Here is an 18384-nt window from a genome sequence, read left to right on the forward strand (position 1 = left end):
TGGAGGCATGTTTTTCAGGGCAAAAAAGTCGTCTTATATGCCGGCAAATACGGTATTTATATGTGGAATTGAGTGCTTATACTACTGGCAAGTATAAATTTCAATCACAAAAACAAAAAACATCCGTAGGACTTCAATTCTAATTATCTTAATTATTATTGGGGGAAAAAGTATTATGCTTATATCAACATATTGGCTCTTTTTTTGTCAAAAAGTTTTTGCTTGCAAGTAAATTTCATTCCATCAATTTTATCTGCTTATTTTGATTGTCTGACACTTTTTCCTGCCAAATGGGTTAAGGATATTGATTACTGCTTGAAAGTTATTTCTGAGAATGTTATGTACCCATGTCATAATCCAGTCAACAGAGAAAAGTTGCATTACTGAAATAAATGAACTTTTGCATGATATTCTAATTTTTCGAGTTTCACCTGTATATCTGAAAGAAGAATCCAAATGATCAGATTATCTAGTTCATTATGATTGCCTTGAAATAACTTTATTGCTTTCTATTAAATAGAACTCTAGGTATTTCACGGAGTGTATAATGGTCTGCCTTTTCAGAAAATTTTCTTCATAAAAGCTTAAGTCTTTTGCTATTATCTAAGTTTTTATTTATTTTGTTTTCAAAAAAGCAGCCAAAGTCTTTAATTCCTTTCAACAGTTCCAAGAAGGCTCCACACCAATTTGTACCACCCAGGTGACCCTAACACAGATAAAATTCCAGGTGACCTTAACGACTCACTAAAAGAGTGTAAATGACTAGCTGTCTGCAAGGAGTATAAATCCTTCCATTTCCTACCATCTAGTCTGAGCTGAAGAAGCGTCTTGTGAAATGTCTTCAAAGAAAAAAACAGAACGCCTCTTGATAAAGCACCTTTGAGACAACCATGACCTGGATGACTGAGAATCTTCATAGATAAAGTCTTTAATTGTTTGCATCAGCTGCCATATAGAATTTTATGGTTGCCTAATTGTTATCATTTAGATAATACATCTTATATTGTCTTTGAATTTTGATCTATTTGTCTTCTCACATCTTGTTTGCTAGAGCTTTCAAAGAGATTACAAATAGTAAGGGAGAGAGCAGATATGTATGCCTTATACTTTTTGTTTTTTTATTGTTTTCTCAATCAATAATAAACAGTACTGCGGCACATTTTTAAACTACATTACATATCAATATTATCTATAGATTCTATTTCTATACTTTTTACAACTATAATACATTTCCTTTTCTTATTTCTTTCCTTAATCCAGTCATACCATTTTTCCCATATTGCATAGAATTCAGAATCTTCTTTTCCTTTTAATTCTATAGTCATCCTATCCATTTCTGCACATTCACATTTTTTTTGATTACTAGGCCTTCGGATGGTATGTGTTCTTTCTTCCAACACTGCACAAAAGCTATTCTGACTGCTGTTGTTATATGTAGCATCACATATAGGAGGAATAATTCCGGGGTAAATTCTATCTGATTTCCAATTACATCCTGTATCCATTTTTGTATTTTTTTCCAGAATTTTTTCGCTTCGGGGCATAACTACCATGCGTGTCATGCCCTTGGTAGAGTTGGACTCTGAGGGAGAGGAGGAACAACCGACAGGGAGTGAAGGTGTGGCTCCGGAGGTTGTGGAGGAGGCTGGGGAAGGGCTGAGGCCGACTGGGCAGTCAGAGGAAGAACCAGGCCCATCCCCTCTGCATCCTAGGACATGCAGGGAGGCAACAACTTGGCTTGTGAGAGAGGAAGCAGCAATGATGCTCCTCATTGGTTGCAGCTGGGGAGATGAGTATATAAGAGAGACGGTTAAAACACAGGTTGCCAGAAGCAAAGCGTGTTTTATTTTGGTCTGAAGTTATCTTTGTTGGCATCCTTCCAACAGACTGTGCCTTGTTATCTCCTTGAATTTGGTAAATACTTCTCCTGTTCCGTTGTGGAAATTTCATCATTGTAGTTTGTTTGGTTTTTTATTTCACCATCTGCTCATTAAATTTGGACTGTATTGCTTTCTTTTGAAGATTTTTGAAGACTATTTTTGAGTACATTTTATCTCCAATTGAGTATTGTTGAACAGTGGGGCCAAGCTGGAGGCATTAGAAGACATTTATTTATGTTTTGGATTTTGTTACATTTGTGTTACACTCTGGGTCATCAAAATGTGTGATAGAAGGTACCTTGTTTTTGTCCGCATTTCCAACATTTTGAATCTAAAGTAGGGTAGATCTTAACCAATCTTCTGGGCGCCAAGTGCCAGCAGTAAAACATTTTATATTTATTTTCTTTATAGGCTGCCAATTTTGTTATCTTATAATTTGTGTTCCATATTTTTCCCACTCCTCTAACACAATGTTATGCCCAAAATTTTTGGCCCATGCTATCATCGATCCCTTGACTATCGCCTCTGCCCTATCCAATTCTAGTAAGTGATTATATATTTTGGATAATAATTTCTCATCTGGGCCTGTTAACAGTTTGTCTAATTTTTGTGGCTCAATGTCAATTCCGAATTTCTCACTATCTTTTTTTTATCTTGATTGTAATTGCAAGTAGGGCCACCAATCAATAGTTATTCCCTGGTTTTGCAATTCCTGTCTATTTTTCAATTTACCTTGATTGTCTAAAATCTCCTTATATCTGGCCAACTTGTCTATGTCCATAGTGTTAGGATAAATCATAGCTTCCATAGTGGAAAGCCAATTTGGGATTTTCAGATATTTGTTTTATTTCTCTCCATTTCTGTATCAAAACATATCTTATTTTGTGTCCATAAAAATATAAATGAGACTGTTTACTTTTGTCCCACAAGAAGGCATGCCATCCTTTTGTAAATCATGCCCTTCAAGCATTAATATTCTTTTCTTTCTTAAATTAATCCAATCTCTCACTCATACCAATATTGCTGCCTTATAATAGGGGAGTCCAAAGCCACCTCTGCTTCTATTATCCTGCAGGTCTCTTAATTTTATTTGTGCCTTCCTACCTGACCAAATAAATTTTATGGTAGCTCTATTTAATTCTATTTAAAAATATCTAATTTTATTGGAATTGTTCGGAATAGGTAAAGTACTTTTGGTAAAATATTCATTTTAATAGTTGATATACGTCTGAATAAAGATAATTGTAGAGTCCTCCATCTTTCCAAATCTTTTTTAATTTGATGAAATAATTTCACATACCGTATTTGCCGGCGTATAAGACTGGGCGTATAAGACGACCCCCAACATTTCCACTCAAAATATAGAGTTTGTTATATACTCGCCGTATAAGACTACCCCCTCTTCCACACACCTTCCACTTTTGCACTTTTTTTTTTTTTTTTGGCGCACTTTTCTGCTTTGGACAATTTTGAAATGAGCTAATCCAATTTTGAACCAAGAATATGCAAATAGCTATGGAGTTTAGAAATGAGTTTTAAAAATATTTTTCATTGCTTACCATTAAGTAAAATATGTTGTAAATAAAATGAGAACACAGGAAACGTTCTCTCTCAATACAGCTGATCTCTCTCTCTCTCTCTCTCTCTCTCTCTCACACACACACACACCAAAAACCGGACACTGAAAAGGCTGCCAAGGAACAGTATATTCAATGCCTTCTCTTTAATCAAGAAACAAGGAATTCCTTAGAATCTTTTTTTCCCCAAGTGGCCCTCTTTAAAAAAAAAATGGAGGTAACACTTTCATTCAAAAAGTCTTCCAGTATCTGGAGTCGCTCAGACATATTGAAGTGAGGCAGGAGAGTAAGTGAAATTTGAAATGATCCAGCTACCGTTTTCTTCCTCCCGCCCGAAGGCCATTATCTCCACGTCAAAACGAACGAGGGGAGGCAAAGAAGCCAAACACGCTAAAAAGGATCTCTTTATTTTCCTACACAAGGTCACACCTACTTTTCCGCATTCAAAGGACAACCTCTCCTCACCACCACCACACACACACACACACACCAATACCCGCAAACAATGTTCTGGGCATTAATCACCATTGCTACATTAACCTGGTAAATTTATACCCTGCCTCCCCCAGTGTTGCTTTGACGGCAGGATTTCACACAGCGGGCGCTCGCTCGCTCTCTTCTCCGCTCTCCCACCGTTCGCACATGTTGGAAGCACCGTAAAACCTGATAACCCACCCGGGGCTCCCCATCCTTAACCTACAGCCGCCCGCATGCAAAACCTGCGTGCAAAAAGAAAAAAAGAAAAAGAAAAGTACGCCGCACGTGAGGATCTTGAATCCTCTCCTCCCTACACCGCTAAGGAAGGAAGAGGGGAAAGGTTGCAGCGTGTGGCGAGTGACACCCGCCACACACACACACACACACACACCGCTCCCCCCAGCCTCCTCCCGGCTGCAACTCAAGCTCGAAGTGGGAGTCGGAGTCCTCCCGGCGTATAAGACGACCCCCACTTGGAGGCATGTTTTTCAGAGCAAAAAAAGTCGTCTTATACGCCGGCAAATACGGTAATTGTCTTCTTTTATTGAGGAGCATCTTGCCATTAACCATATTCCTAAGTATTTAATTTTTTTGTAATTTGTAATCCAATTGATCTTCTAATTCTCTTTTATGCTTTATTGTTATGTTTTTCACTAACATTTTAGTTTTAGCTCTGTTAATTTTTAGGCCTGAAACTTCTGCATAAATCTCTAATTCCTGTATCAAAATTGGTCCAGATTCCAGTGGCTCCTCAATAAAACAGACCAGGTCATCTGCAAATGCCTGTACTTTATACTCTTTCTTTTTAATTTTTGTTCCTTTTATTTCTGGGTTTGTTCTAATTTTAATTAGTAATAGCTCTAATGTTAGGATAAAGAGCAGAGGTGACAATGGACAGCCCTGACTAACTCCTTTCATTATTTTAAATGTTTTAGTAGAATCTCCATTTATTATTACACTGGCCTTTTGAGAGGTATATACTGTTTTTTTATCATTTTTTCACATTTGTCTCCGAATTTCATCTCTTTGTTTGTCGAATCATAAATTGCCAGTTTAAATTATCAAATGCTTTTTAAGCATCCAGAAAAACAAGGGCCATTTGTTTCTCTGGATGCTCTTCATAATATTCTAATATATTAACTACAGTTCTAATATTGTCTCTTATTTGTCTTGATGGTAAAAATCCATTCTGGTCAGAGTGTATAATCTCGTTCAGTATTTTCCTCATCCTCCCTGCTATAATAATCATAAAGATTTTGTAATCTGCATTCAGAAGTGAAATTGACCTATAATTTTGGAGTTGATTGCCATCGGTACCTTCTTTCAGGATCACAGTGATATATGCTTCCCTCCATATATCGGGTATTTTAGCTTCCAGTAAAGCCTCATTGCATACTTCCAATAGTACTGGTTCTATTAATTCTCCCATATTTTTGTATATTTCCCCTGGTAAGCCATCTGGCCCCAGGGATTTATTGGCCTTTTGTTTATGTATTGCTTCTTTTAATTCTGTAATTGTTGTTTCTCTATTTAACATTATTCTTTTTTCTTCATCTATTGGTGACAGAATTTCTATTTTCAAATACTGGGTTATTTTATCTATCAGTATTTTTTCTTGACTACATAGGTTTTCAAAATATTTTTGGGTGATCATCTTTTTGCCTTCTTCATTATTCTGCAAATTGCCTGCCTCATCCTGAAGATGGTGTATTATTCTTTTCTCCTTTTCTTTTTTTAATTTGTAAGCCGGCTATCTTCCTAATTTATTTGCAGGTTCAAAAAAAAAATACTTTATGAATTTGAGATCCCTAACATCCTCTTGTTTTAATAGACTTAATTTGTGTTTGGCCAAATTCAAAGTTTCACTAATCTGTTCACTAATTGAACAGATTTATTTGAAATTTATTTTCTAGTTGTCCAATTTCTGTCTGTAATGAATTGTACTGTCTCTTTTTCTTCTTATTCCTCCTTGCTGTATAGGCCCTAGCCTAGTGTATGCTTTCATTGTGTCCCATAGGATTTGGAGTGAGGTGTCCTGTTTCTTGTTTTCATCAAAAAAATGTCAGCTCACTTTCAATTCTCTGAGTATACTCATTTTCTAGTAAGATCTGGGGGTTCAATGTCCATCTCCCTTTCCTTTTCTGACCTCTCCATATTATTAACAAAGGGTTATGATCTGCCCAGGTGTTGGGAGAATTTCAATCCTTTCTATCTCCTTACCTATATCTCTATTTGCCCCATACCATATCAATCCTTGAGTAAGATTTGTGGGAGTTTGAATAAAAAGTAAATTTCTTTTTATTTGGGTTTAATATTCTCCACATATCAGTCAAGTTAAATTCATCTGCCATCTCAAAGAAAGTTTTTGGTAATATATTCCTTTTCTTTGTTCTTTGTTTTTTTGTCACTAATATAATCTTTTTTTATATCAATTATTCCATTATAGTCACCCATTATACACACATTCCTCTGGCCTATCTCTATGATCTTATCATGGATTTTTTTTTTATAGAATTCCTTCTGATTCTTATTGGGAGCATACAAATTTACTAACAACATATTTTGTCCTATCCTCATTTCAATCATTACCATTCTACCCTTAGGGTCCACGTATATTTGCTTAGCTTCTATCTCTTTTTTAAATATATATCCCCCTTTTTTTCTTAACTATGTAGTATAAAGCTTCCCCAATTAAACTCTAGGTATTTTCCATCTTGTTTTTAAATGTGTACCTCTTGGAGGCATACAATATCTACATTTTGTTTGACCAGTTTCTTAAATATTTGTTTTCTTTTTGCTGGGGCGTTTAAACCATTCACATTTATTGACAGTAATTTCATTTTGTTCACCATAGTCTTATTAATCTACCAGTTCCTAGTTTCTATTTATTCTTTTGTTTCTTTGTGTTCTTGTTTTGATGCCTTCAGTCATGCCCCTGGTGGAGATTGACTCTGAGGAAGAGGAGGAACAGCCAACAGGGAGTGGGAATGTGGCTCCAGAGGTGGTGGAGGAAGCTGGGGAAAGGCAGAGGCTGGCTGAGCAATCAGAGGAGGATCCAGGCCCATCCCCTATCCATCCTAGGTCATGAAGGGAGGAGAGGATCAGGGAAAAGTGAGGTCTACTCAGGAGATTACCATGATCCTCCTCGTGGCTTGTAGCTGGGAGCTATGTATATAAGTTTGTAACTGCGAAATCAGAATTGCTGGAGTCAAAGTTTAGTGTTTACTTTGAAAGAGGTTTATCTTTGCTGGCGTTCTTGCCATGGACTCTCCTCGGTTATCTTCCTAGAATGTATGATTATCTTGGCTTGCTTCGGAACTCTCGTCAATGCGGTTTGTTTTGCTTTTCTTTTTGCCTCATTATTTACTTTTGTGTCTTTAAACTGTGCCTAATAAGACAGTGAAGTTAAGTTGAAGACATTTCCAGACTTTAATGTATGTTTTGGGTTTTGGGTTATTTTGAGAGACTACGGGTCATCACACCTTCTTCCTTCTGTTGTTCTTGTGCTTCTTTACTTATATGTTCTTGGTCTTCTCCCTCCAATTCCTGCTGCTGGTCTTCTTGACTCACCACTTCCAGTTTCTCTCTGCTGCTGCAGGTCTCCTGTGAGCTTATCAGTTGATCATGTAATTCTTGGGCTCTGTCCAGATTGTTTATTTTAAATTTTTTGCAGTGCCAAGTCACTAACATTCCTTTTGGGAAGATCCATCGAATTAGTATGTTCTTTTTGTTCAGTAGAGATGCCAAACAATCTGTAATATTTTCACTGTTCCCAGATTCACCTGGGTATCTGTTTCAGAGTGATAATTTCCTTTTCTTTGTATACCACAAGGCTCCTCCCTTGTTATATTATAGATGACGTCCCTGACCTTTTTTCGGGCAAACGTGCAGATAGCATGTTGTTGGACAGGCAACATGAACTTCCCTGGGTAGCCGATGTCTTTTTGTGCAATTTGTTTGGACGTTGTAAACTTTGTCCAGCTCATTTATAATTTCTTGTCGGTCCATTTGGAAGGCCTTAGCTATCAATTCAGCCATTAATCCTCCCAAAACCTTCATCATTAGTTTCAGTTACATTCTGAAATCTTAGGAAAAAAGAGACTCGATCCATTTCTAAGTGGATCAGGGAATCTTCCAGGTCTTTGTTCATTGCCATCATTTGTTGGTCTACCTGTTCTAATTTTTTCCCCGTTTGATCTGCTTTTATTTCCACCGTTTTTATTTTCTGTTCATTTTTTTGTAACACCTCTTGTATTGAGCCCACTTTGTCATCCAACTTCTGAATATCTGTTTTCAATTCACCATGGTTTCTTGTGATTGCCTCTTGAAGTTTGACCATTGTTTCTTGTATCATTAATAAAGTGGACTGCATTGTTTGTGAGTTTGATGTAGAACTTGATTTCTCAGTAGATAACATACCTTCTATAGACCTCTGATTTGATGGAGATGTGATTGCTACCGATGGATTCAATGTGGTTTTTTCACCCTGCTGTCAGAATTGTAGTAATACTGGTCATTTCCTTCAAGATTTTACTCTGTTCCCCTAAAATTATATAAATACTTTCCTAAATTACCATCCAACAGATTTATAGCTAATAATAATAACTTTAATAAATGATCATTCTAACTTATTTTTCTATCTCTTGATTTCTTGATTTTTGTTAATTTGGGTTATACAGTAATTTACTCCTGATTAATAACTATTTCTCTTTTGTCTATCCATACTATAATATTCACTATCCTAAACTCTTTTTTTATTCTATTTCTAATTATTTAATCTAAATAATTAATGTTATCACATTACACAAAATAATCAATAGTTATAATTCATCTAAAATAGCTGTAATGAATGTAATAAAGATATTATATTAGTTAGTATTAATAATAAAATATTAAATAAACTTAACTATGCCTTAAATATAATTCAATCTATAAAGTCTATTTGAATACTAAAAGTATTATAAACTAAACAATCACTATGATCACAGTTGATGAATGTATTAAATATAGTATAATATAGTATATAATTGATATGAATAATTAATATAAATAGTAAAAATATTCAATAAGCTTTGACTATATAATTCAATCTACAAAATCTATATAAGTACTAAAAATATTATAAACTAAATAGCCATTATAATCAGTTATAATCACAATTACTTCTATTATTCATTCAAAAAATCTTAACTTCAACTCTATATTCAGACTCTTGATAATGTGTATTCACTGCCAGCTCTGTCTCGTCAATTTTCTTATTTTATTGTTCGCTGTTGCCTCTGAGTCTCATCTAATCTCAACTTTTTCTGAGTATATCTGTTCCAATCTCTGAAAATCTTTCTAATGTCCTCAGTCTTTTCCTTGATCTCTGCACCGCCAACGAGATGTCTTTCTCTCTGCTATTTTTTGCAAACTGTCACCGCGCCACACCGTCCTCACCGCTTCTTTCCCCAGCCACTCTTCCAATCCTCTATCGTTCAGCTCTCTATCTGTCCCGGTTCCCTCCAATCTCCTGTATCAAATCAACCTGCTGCTTTATAGTGGAAGTCTCTCTTGGCTGTTGCCTTCTGCTTTCTCACTCTCACTTTCACTCTCCTTTCTTGTTACTTTCTCTCCGACCTCGCTGGGTCTTTTTCTGTCCCTCTCAGCTTCAAGTTTCTTTTGCTCTCTCGATTGTTATTACAACAGATCACAGCTCTTCCCTTCAAATCGCCTTTAAATATTTCCTCCCGGAGCTTCCTTGTTTACCCAGTCCTCTGGGATTTACTTACTTTGACAGTTCAGCACCCTGCAATTCTGGGAATTTCTCATCAATTAGAGTGTCAGTCCATTATAGAAAACTTTTTCTTCCTCTTTTGCTGTGGCTTGTCACGGCCTCGAGTCTGCCATGTCAGAATGACATTACAGGACTCCTTTTACGCCAGTTAAAAAAGTGATCCTTTCATTATAGTGGGTGGTCCACTTCCACCTCACCATCCTCAGGTTTCGTTTCTGTTTCGTGTAGCTCTCCGTGCTCAAAATTCAGAGTTTAAGGACGGAGATCGTCTTTCTCCCTATGCACTGCCACGACATCACCACCGGAAGTCCGTGTATGTATGCCTTATACTTTTGCATATTAAGAAATTTGCAAAAAATATTCCACTCAATACAATCTTTGTTGTTTGCTGCTTATATATACTCTATATTTTAAGTTCTCCAGATTTCATTTTGTTTAAAATCCCTAGTAAAAGTAAACATTCAAATTTTCAAAAAAACTTTTTCATGCCTTCTTTTTTTTAGTATTGATCTAAGATCTGCAGTACTGCAAGCTATTTCTGCTGTCTGCAGGCTACCAGAAGTTTGGCAGTTTGAGTCTCACTGGCTCATGGTTGACTCAGCTTTCTATCTTTCCGAGGTCAGTAAAATGAGGACCCAGATTGTTGAGGGCAATATGCTGACAAGGTAAACCACTTAGAGGGGGCTATAGAACACCGTGAAGTGATATATAAGTCTAAGTGCTATTGCTAATGCAATTAAAATACTTCTACAGTATTATTGTCCATCATCTGTCTCTTTTAAAAAAAATAGCTTGTCTGATTTGTGTGTATCAATTTGGGAATGCACTCCCTTATACATTCAGCCAATATAGTGGTAAATGTATTATAATCAACATTTAATAAAGACAGTGAATTGCCAGTTTGCTTCTAGGTTCAATTCGAGATGCTGATTATCATGTTTAAAACTCTTCATGGCATGGTTCATGTTATCTAAAGAACCATCTCACCTTGCTGAGACTAGCCCACTCCAAACATACAGGCAGAAGCCGATGCAGCAGACCACATTGATCAAGAAATTCCAGCTTGTAGAGTCCAGAAAAAGTCTTTTCTGCTAGAGCTCCCACTTCAGAAACACCCATCCTTCTGAAAGGGCCTGAAGACATGGCTTTGCCACCTGGCCTGGGGTCCCATTTGAAGCATCTCATTTTGAAGGTAGCTAATGGATCAGACAAGAAACTTATCTCCTCCCTTCCTCTCTATCTTGGTCAATTTTAATTCAAATTTAATGTCTCTACTGTTTCATTTTTATATTGGTGTTTTTATTGTTAGCCAGCTAGAATTAACTTTGGTGAAATGAGAGGCATATGAGACAGGCTTTGGTCCTCCCACATACACACTATAGCTATCCCTGACTTGACCTATTGCTTTTAAAACACATGTATGGTCAACGTGGATCTTACACGTGTACATTACTACAGCAATTTGGACTTTGTTTTCATATTTAGATAAAATGTTCTATATTGGGTATGAAGATAAAGTTTTTTTTTCCATTATTAAAAAACTGTTAACCTACAGCAAGCTATCTCCTCACTCAATAATATATACTGAGTCTCTACATAACGTCAAAATAAGTTCATCTGTCTTTAGGGAGATGTATAATTTACAGAAAGGTTTGTAATCTTTAATATTTAAAACCTGAGGTTTTGTTCAATAACATCAGGTTTTAAAAAGATAATATATTAGTTTTAAATAAAACTATATTCCTTTTCATAATTAAAACTAAGTTTGACAATCCAATTTAAAATATTTTGTTTCAGGGTTTAAATCCCTTCATGTGAATATAACTACAACACCAGTATCTTTCATGTTTATATCCCCGTCACAAACTTCAGCTACAGGATAGATTAAGAATATATGATGAATATGTATGTATGTATGTATGTATGTATGTATGTATGTATGTATGTATATGTATGTATATGTATACGTATATGTTTTCTTAAGTTTTTGCGGGTATTTATATGTATGGTATTCAGCTTTGTTCAGGTATTTTCCCACGTCATTATAGTTATCGACAGCCTCTTGAATGGTCTCGAGGAGCAGGCCAATTGGACAATAGTACTGTAGTTGAACCACCATCAGATGAGGGATCCACTGCAAAGAAACCATCCCTACAACAACAGGAGGAGGATGAGAGTAGCACGGATGATCCCATGATGAGTAAGCCTATTCATTATTTTATACTACCCATTACTATCACAAATATTAAAACTCAACATGTAAATATTGATTCATTGATTGATTAGGGGTGTACACAGTGTCTTTTAACACATGCAGTGGTGAAAAAATTAAGGTTAAAGTTGTTATCTCTATTAACTCCTATACGATTTGAGCAGGTAGATGGTTCCATCCTGGGGGAGGAAGCCATTTACCCATCGTACTGAATTAGTACAAATGGATATGGGGGAACACTGGGAAATGATTTTCTTCATGGTGGTCAAACACATGACAGAGGCCATCACCCTTGGACTAGCGTGGTTGGATAAATGGAGTCCGACTATCAGGTGGGAAGGAGGGTTTAAGAAACTGCGCTTGGGGATGGGCCCTGACCCTCCAAAAGATGATGTTGTTGACACAGTAGCCTTTTGGTTATTGCCCGAACAGAATGGTAAACCTAGCCTCGCATATCCTCCTGTTTATAATGATTTAGCTGATGTTTTTAAGGAGTGATCAGTTACCACCCCATAGGTTTACTGACTGCATGATTGAATTATGCCCAGGGGTTAAGTTACTTAAACCCCATATGTATTTGATGACACCCCAAGAAATGGAAGAAATGCAAAAATATATAGATACAAATTTGGCAAGGGGTTTTATAAAGCTGGGAAGATCCCATATAGCAGCCCCGGAAAAGAAGGATGGCGGGCTAATATTATGTGTGGACTTTCGGGAGTTGAATGCTGCTTGTAAGGAGCCACTATATCTGTTACCACTTATAAAAGATCTATTGGCTATAATAGCGAAAGGGGTACTTTACAAAGTTGGATCTATGTGAAGACTATTACAGAGTCCGTGTACGTCCTGGTGATGAGTGTTAGAACACTTTCAATTGTCCTTTGGGCAGTTATCAATTTAGAGTTATGCCTTTTGGACTGCAGGGGGCTCCAGCTGTCTTCATGTAGCTTATAAATGAAGTGTTACATGAACATTTGTACAGGGGGGCTATCAATATATCTGGCCGATATATTGATATATACGGAGACATTTGTACATCACGTACAGCTGGTAAGACAGGTGCTTGAGAAACTACTGGCAGCACATTGTATGTCAAATTATCAAAGTGTGAATTCCATCGTACTAAATTGGATTATCTCAGATATCATATATCGGGCAAAAGAATTGAAATGGACCCCATCAAGGTACAATCTGTATTAAACTGGCAAGCTCCTACTGTGAGGAAACAACTACAAGACTTTTTAGAGTTCGCTAATTTCTACAGGCAGTTTATCCCTTCATTTGCTTCTCTTGCCCTACCGTTAATTGATTTGTTAAAAACAAAACCAGGACAGATCATAAAACCTCGCCCAGGACAATCCATCACATGGTCGGAGACATGTCAATGAGTATTCAATTCCCTCAAGTGGATGTTCGCTCAACAGCCAGTTCTGAAGCATCCAAATATGGAATTGCCATTTGTGATTCAGGCAGATGCCAGTGACATGGCGGTGGGAGCTGTTTTTTTACAATGGAATGAAAAAAGTAGCTTGCAACCATGTGCTTATACATCAAAGAAATTAAATCCAACTGAGAGAAATTGGGCTGTATGGGAGAAGGAGGCCTATGCTGTACTTTGGGCATTATTGACATGGAGACAACAATTCCTTGAAGCGTCGGTTTGAAGTATGGACGGATCATAAGAATCTGGAAGCACTCCAATCACCTCGACAATTATCTCCTAAGCAGGTCCGATGGGCTCTATATTTTCATCAGTTTAATTTCATCCTAAAGTACGTACCAGCGGGAAAGAATTTTTTAGCTGATGCTTTGTCACGGTTACCACAATATAACAAGCAGACGAGAGGTGATAGTACAGGCGATTATCCAGGGGAGGGAGACATTAGTCATTAAGGGTGTAATTATTGACTCAGGATCTACAAAATGCTCTAAAAGGGGACAGGTGGATATCAAAAAACCAAATGCAATGTGATATCCACAATGGGATTTCATGGAGAGGGATGAAGTTGTATATACCTGAAATCCTGAGAACTAAAGTATTATATCATTGCCATGATGTTCGACAAGCTGGACATGATGGATTCTTAAAAACATTACATTTAGCCAAAAAGCAATTTTGGCGACCTTCAATGAGGTCAGATATTGAACATTACGTAAATAAGTGTATGGTTCTATCAATAAGTCCCAACCTGGCAAGGCCTTGGGATTATTACAAACAGTATCGAACCCCACTAAACCATGGCAAGACATTGCCATGGACTTTATAGTAGAATTAACTAATAGTCAGGTATAAACACTAATCTGGACAGTTATAGACTTATTTTATAAACAGGTGCACTTTATTTCATGTACCGGGCTACCAACTGCTCACAAATTAGCTGTGATGTTTATTAAAAACATCTATCAACTACATGGGGTACCGTGAAGAATCATCTCTGATCGAGGAGTGCAGTTCACTGCATGGTTTTGGTGAGAGTTTTTACGTTAAATAGGGTCTTCACAGGGGTTAAACATGGCTTATCATCCAAGCACCAAAGGTGCTGCAGAACGTGCTAATGAGGCCATAGAATAATACTGCTGTTGTTATGTATCCTATCAACAGATTAGTCAGAATTATTACCATTCACGGAGGTAGCATATAATAACACCATACACCGGTCTTCCGGTTTGTCGGCTTCGTGAGCAGCAGGGATTTGCGATTCCGAGCGATCCCTGCCGCGCTAGCCGCTTTTGGTGCTCCGATCCGGATGGGTCCGGAGCTAGGCTACCCTGCAGGGGTAGCTGAAGATAGGGGGGATCCGGAGAGGGGTTTGGGGGTGTTGCAGACCCCCTCCCCGGCCGGCAGAACCCCCTTTTCCCAAGATGGTGCAGCGGCGGTCCGCAATGGCTGCCACAAAGAAGCCGGCAGCTGGGCAAGTATGCGCAGGAGGAAGAGGAGAAAGCTTTTGAGAGTGAAAGTTTTCTTGGTTGATCCAGGACTCTAAGATACATTTAATTTAATTTCTGGAAATGATGGCTTTTTGGATGATTCTTTCCATAAGAGAAAATAAGCGGCAATTTTGAGGTGCTGAAAGGAAAGTTTATTCTCCCTCCCGACGGAATTAATAAGTGGATATTGAGAAACCTGTTTTTTTCAGGTAAAACTAGCTTTATGGGATAAGTCGGAAGGGAGAGGACAAAAAATATATTCATCTGGTTTGATTTTGTTGGAGGAGATGCCTTAAGGATTTGAAGACAGAAATATAACTCCAATAAGGCTTCAAAATACAGATTTGGACTTTCTTTTTCTTTTTTTCTGATACTACCCTGGAAGAGAAAGGGAGAATTTTGTCTTGGCTTGGATTGATTGAGGATTGTGGATTTTGGGATTGTTTTACTTTTTTTTGAAATATCTTGGTTGGTGTAAGAAGAAAGAGGGAAAAAAGAAAAGAAAAGATCTATAATGGCTTTTTCTTTTGAGGAACTGAGGGAAGAATATGAGCAAACAAAAGCAGCCTGTAAAGATGGTATGGAAAAAGCCTTCCTATTTTTAGAAATGGCGCTGGTTAACTATCAACAAACAATACAACAGATGGAAGCAGAAGAACAACAACAAGAAGAAGACGAAGACGCCATCTTTAATAAATCCCAAAATTTATCTAAGAAAGAAGGAAGGAAGAAAGCGAGGAAAATGAAGGACTTAAGATCTAAAAAAACATTTAAGAAAGAGAAAAATATGATGCAAAATAAATATAATGATAGTAAACAAAAGAAAAAGGGAACACAACAGAGAAGGGATGCCAGCAAGGCAGAGGCTAGAAGAAGAGGGGTAGGAAGATTTGGTGGGGGAAGAAAGAAAGGGGAAAGGCGGAGAAAAGCCACAAAGTTTTGAAATTAGATGGGAAAAGAGGAATTTTTTTTAGGGACAAAGGGTAAAGTACAATTTCCTTAAAAAGATTTTGCAAGGTACATAAGATGGTATTGTAACATCTGTATTAGAAATAGAAAATTAGAATGGCTTAAGAGTTAATAAGAAATTGAAATGTTGAAATGTTTAATAATGATTGATTTTAAAATGTAATGGGATATTGAAGGGAAAGGCAATGGGAATGTTATAAGATTTAATATTTAGATTTATTATTTAACTATGTATTTAGGAGGGCACTATGTATTTGGACATTTTGGATTTATTACTCTGTTTTTATTGTTATTAAAAGAAAAAAAATTAGTAGATAGAATGTACCAAGCAGAATCAGATTGGGTATTAGGTGTTATTTTAAATGTTAATCTAATTAATTTAGGGGAGGATAGAAAGGCATCATACTCTGATTAGTGATTTCAGGAGAAATTCTTTTTTTTTCATTATAAGGAATGAGATAGAGCGATAATAAAGAATGGGCAAAAGATACAAATATAATGATTTAAATTAAGATGGATTAAATAAGATAGAATTATGAAGAGTGAAATGTGTGAAGTTTATATAGAAGATATAGAATGGTAAACAAAATAGGTAATGATATGTAAGATGAGCATGAATATAATTGAAGCCCATATAAAGAGAGGTACCTGGGGCCAAGTTACTTTCCTAAAAGATTTTTATATGTTTGTTTGTTGTGTGTTTATGTTTTTGAGAGTATTAATAAAACCTTGTAGAAATACAGAATGAGAATAATGGTAATCAAGTCAGAAAGAAATAGATGAAATAATAATAGTGAAATTGAATAAGAGTAAAGAGAAGTAAAGAGAAATTGGATAAAAGGTATTTTTATGCTCATATGGAAATGGCTTAAAATAGAATTGTATTGTATAAGATAAGGTTTTATCTGACTTGTAAAATTTATAATGGAAAAAGGTTCAAATATGTAATGGTTGATGATGATTTGTTTGTCTTTGAAATTAATAAAATTTGCTTAAAAAAACAACAACACACCATACACCGTAGAACTGGAAAAAACCCTTTCTTTATAGTACATGGTATGGAATTCGTACCAATTCCTGAATGGGAGCAAGGGAGCCAGGAACCAAAGACTACCACCATATGGTCTGAAAAAATAAAGGAAACATGGGCAGTCCCCAGTTCTGAACAACGTCGAAGCGAATCCAGTTGCTCCTCATTCTCTAACAGCCTATTTGATACTGCGAGAAAAAAACATTTCCTCCCTACTCCGACCAGACAGAATACAGGGTGGGACTGGATTCTCCCTTCGGCTCCCCGAGAAGAAGCGTTCAGGTAGGACCAACACCCCTTCTCCACTGAGCCGAAGGGAGAATCCAGGATGGGACATACCAAAGCTGGCTGATGGCTGTCCTATGGGAGGGAACTGGATTGGTCAGAGGTCGCCACTTCTACATGAACGCTCTGAAGGACTCATCTTCCAAAGGACACTCTGCTGAGGCAAAGGAGTCAATTTTATAATGTCTTATGAATGGGGTCACAAATGACCAAGTCGCAGCTCTACAAAAGTCCAGACCGAAGCCTGAATTGCCCAGGCTGCAGTGGTCGCTGCACTCCTGGTTGAGTGCACAGTGATTCTCCTGGGCACAGGAAGAGCCAGTAAGTCATAGGCCTTCGCAATACAGGCTCTAAGCCAATGACCCACGGTAGATGGTGTCATCCTGTGACTCAAAGTTGATGGCCGAAAGGAAACGAACAGGGCTTCAGTCCTCCTAAAAGAGGAGGTCCTTTAGGAGGGCCTTCCTAACATCCAAGGTGTCCCATTTTCTCTTCAGTGCATGGGTAGGCCCTGGACAGAAGTCAGGCAAAATCAACTCCTGTGAGCGATGGAATAAGGAGCTCACCCTGGGCAGAAAGGTAGGGTCCAACTGCAGAACCACCCTGTCTGCATGGAAAACGCACAGGTCCTTTCTGATGGATAAGGCCGTCAACTCCAAGATACGCCTGGCCAAAATAATGGCCACTAAGAATGACACCTTGCACGTGAGTAGGCGAAGATTGACTTCACGCAAGGGTTCAAATGGGGGAGAAGTCAGTGCCTGCAGGACCCTAGACAAATCCCAGGTGGGGAAAGGTGGACCACCAGTGGCTTCAAATTAGTGGCTCCCCTAAGGAAGGCTTTCACTCTGGGGTGTTGGGCCAGAGTGGTTGAGTCCTTGACCGAAAAAACCGAGGCCAAGGCAGCCACCTGTCTCTTCAAGGTACTGGGAGCGAGACCTCTGTCCAACCCATCTTGTAGGAACTCTAACACATTTGCCACAGACATAGCAGTAGGTTCCAATAGGTGACTGGCACACCAGCCACAGAAAATCCTCCACGATGCGTCGTATATCCTGGTCATGGAAGGTCTTCTGGCTGCCTGGATAGTCTGAATGACCCTTCTGGAAAACTACTCCAGTACTCGCTACTCGCTCCACTACTACTCTACGCTTTCAGGAGTACCCACTCAAGCACCAGATGGTCAACCGAAACCAGGCTGGATCTGGGTGCTCAATCAGGCCCTGGCTAAGGGAGATCCTGTGCAG

The 18384-nt window shown here is 37.7% G+C and overlaps 1 protein-coding gene across 4 annotated transcripts in view; it reads right to left on the bottom strand.

The window, feature by feature from the left end:
- The window catches only part of ZNRF2 (zinc and ring finger 2), a 282520-nt gene that overhangs the window by 181942 nt on the left and 82194 nt on the right, over positions 1 to 18384 (bottom strand). The window lies entirely within an intron of this gene.

This window comes from Notechis scutatus, chromosome Z (genome assembly GCF_049901735.1).
Source record: "Notechis scutatus isolate UNSWTSFEM ecotype Mainland chromosome Z, rNotScu1.2, whole genome shotgun sequence".
NCBI classification, from domain to species: Eukaryota; Metazoa; Chordata; class Lepidosauria; order Squamata; family Elapidae; genus Notechis; species Notechis scutatus.